The 2,896-nt window shown below is 41.9% G+C and overlaps 1 non-coding gene across 1 annotated transcript; it reads right to left on the bottom strand.

The window, feature by feature from the left end:
* Positions 1 to 259: 259 nt before the first annotated feature.
* On the bottom strand, positions 260 to 366 carry LOC127492194 (U6 spliceosomal RNA). Its single transcript, XR_007921354.2, has one exon. It is a non-coding gene; the product is annotated as a U6 spliceosomal RNA (small nuclear RNA).
* Positions 367 to 2,896: the final 2,530 nt, after the last annotated feature.

Below are 2,896 nucleotides of genomic sequence, written 5' to 3'. Positions count from 1 at the left end.
GCGCCAGCCGCGGCGGCCATTGGAGGGTGAACCAACGGCAAAAGGAAGACCTTTCTCTCTGTCTCTCTCTCACTGTCCACTCTGCCTGTCAAAAAAAAAAAATAGAATGAAAAGACAATGTGCATTTTCCATGGACTTTTAGAAGACTCCTCATACTGTATCTTGAGTTCCCACTATTATTTCTTTCTTTAATAATATTAATTTGTGGGCATTTTCCTAAGTGTTATGAGAATGGATCTTTTTCAAAATATATATATATTTTTTTATGGAATGCTTCATGAATTTGCATGTCATCCTTGCACAGGGGCCATGCTAATCTTCTCTGTATCGTTCCAATTTTAGTATATGTGCTGCCGAAGCGAGCACTCAAAATATTTTTTAATGATAGCATGCATCAAGAAAACTGAACCAATCAAACAATGTGAAGTCTTTCATAAAGTGAATACACCAATGATCCAGCACTCATCTCATGACACCAAACATCACCAAAAGCTGAAAAGCCTCCTGAGGCAGCTCTGCGCCCCTGCCTGTTGCATGCACACATAAGCCCATATCCTGACTTCTAACACCAGGTATATGTTTAATGATTTCTGAGCTTCACATCAATGGAGCCACACAGCATGAACACTTCTTTTTTTTTTCTTTAAAGATTTTATTTATTTATTTGAGAGGTAGAGTTACAGACAGTGAGAGGGAGAGACAGAGAGAAAGGTCTTCCACCTGCTGGTTAACTCCACAAATGGCCGCAATGGCTGGAGCTGTGCTGATCCAAAGCCAGGAACCAGAAGCTTCTTCCGGGTCTCTACATGGATGCAGGGGCCCAAGGGCTTGGGCGATCTTCTACTGCTTTCCCAGGCCATAGCAGAGAGCTGGATGGGAAGAGGAGCAGCCAGCACTAGCACCAGCATCCATATGGGATGCCGGCACTGCAGGTGGAGGATTAACCCACTGCACCACGGTGCCGGCCCCAGCAAGTACACTTCTATATCTGCCTTCTTTCATGCATGATTATGTTATGTCATTTTTAATCCTTTGCATTATGTGGATGTAATTCAGCCATTCTCACTGCCACATAGTATTCCACTGTTTGAAGACATTTCATTTGGTTTATTCACTGTGCGTGGAAATTAAGATAACTGTCCATTTTGATGTGTTAAAAATATTGTCCTGCGAATACATTACTTACGACTTTTGATGAACATACATACATGTTTCTAAAGGGATTTACCTAGTAATGATCATTTTAACTTAGAAATTCTTCCTATAAAAACAATTCTGTGGCTAGCGCCACAGCTCAATAGGCTAATCCTCCGCCTGCGGTGCCAGCACACTGGGTTCTAGTCCCGGTCGGGGCGCTGGATTCTGTCCCGGTTGCTCCTCTTCCAGTCCAGCTCTCTGCTGTGGCCCGGGAGGGCAGTGGAGGATGGCCCAAGTACTTGAGCCCTGTACCCGCATGGGAGACCAGGAGAAGCACCTGGCTCCTGGCTTCAGATCATCACGGTGCGCCGGCTGCAGCAGCCATTGGAGGGTGAACCAATGGAAAAGGAAGACCTTTCTCTCTGTCTCTCTCTCTCACTGTCCACTCTGCCTGTCAAAAAAAAAAATCTGTATAAATGTGTTGACAGATTGCACTGTACCCCACAAAAGTGTACAATTATTCTATGTGTCAATAAAAAGTTTTTTAAAAGTCGGTATTCTTGAAAAGGGTGGAATTTTAAATTCTGAGTTGCAGGTTTAAACTTTCATAGAGTCTCCCTTTTTCATCTTCCCTTATCTGAAAAATAAACAAGTTTCTCTGAAGAAAGGGTCTAAACACTGAAACGCATCCAAGAATTAATAGCATAGGATGTGAAGTAGAAAAGAACATTAACAGTCAAATGACTTGCACCTTTTATTTGGGAGAAGGAGTGTCAGAAGTTTTAATTTTCTTAATATACTTTAGTCACTGATGAAAATGAATTCTGGCAGTCAGAACCCAAATCCAATCAGTTTTACCTCAATCCATTCCAACCTCACTCTCGAGAAGGCTAGATGATGGAAGGTTGTAGGAAAAGAACATAAAAACAAGACTCAACCAATAGTCAATGGCTCATCTGCAGCTTTCCTCAAAGAACATCCAAATCAGAGCAAGGACTGTCGAGGGACATGGATAGCAATAGTGACAGACATGAAAAGTCTTTGAAAATCAACACGGTACAAAAAATGTGTAAGCCACTTTGGCAGTTTCTTATGAAGCTTAGCATACTGTTACCATGTGATCCTGCAATGGCACTCCTGACCCAAAGGAGTCAAAAATGGGTGTGCACGTGACTGTCAAAGGCAGCCTCATTCATAAGTGACAAAGCTTGGAAGCAGCCAAGACTCCCCTCAGTGGATGAATGAGAGACAAGTTGGTTCATTGTGCCATGGAATGGTCCTCAGGGATGAAAAGAAATAAGCTATCGACCACAAGGAGACACTGCTTCACACCCGTTAGGGTGGTTATTATCCTAACGCAGAAAATGACAAATGTTAGTGAGCAAGTAGAGAAATGAGAACCCGTGTGCCCTCTTGACGGAGGCATAAAATAGCACCTCACCATGGAAAGCAGTAGGGTGTGTCCTCAAAAAAATGGAATCATCATATGGTCCAGAATTACACTTTTGGATTTATAAGCCAAAATAATTAAAAGTGGGGTCTCAATGAAATAATGCACACCTATGTTTTGAGCACCATTATTCACATAGTGGCTGATAGATGAATAGGTAAACAAAACGTGAGATATACACACAAAGGGATACGATTCAGTCTCAAAAAAGAATAAAATCCTACAACATGGATAAACCTTGAAGACATTATGCTAAGTGCAATAAACCAGTCTCAAATGGAAAACTGCTGTATGATTACACTTACATGA

This window comes from Oryctolagus cuniculus, chromosome 9 (genome assembly GCF_964237555.1).
Source record: "Oryctolagus cuniculus chromosome 9, mOryCun1.1, whole genome shotgun sequence".
NCBI lineage: Eukaryota > Metazoa > Chordata > Mammalia > Lagomorpha > Leporidae > Oryctolagus > Oryctolagus cuniculus.
The sequence above is the reverse complement of the archived record's forward strand: the minus strand, read 5'-3'. Positions and strand labels throughout refer to the sequence as shown.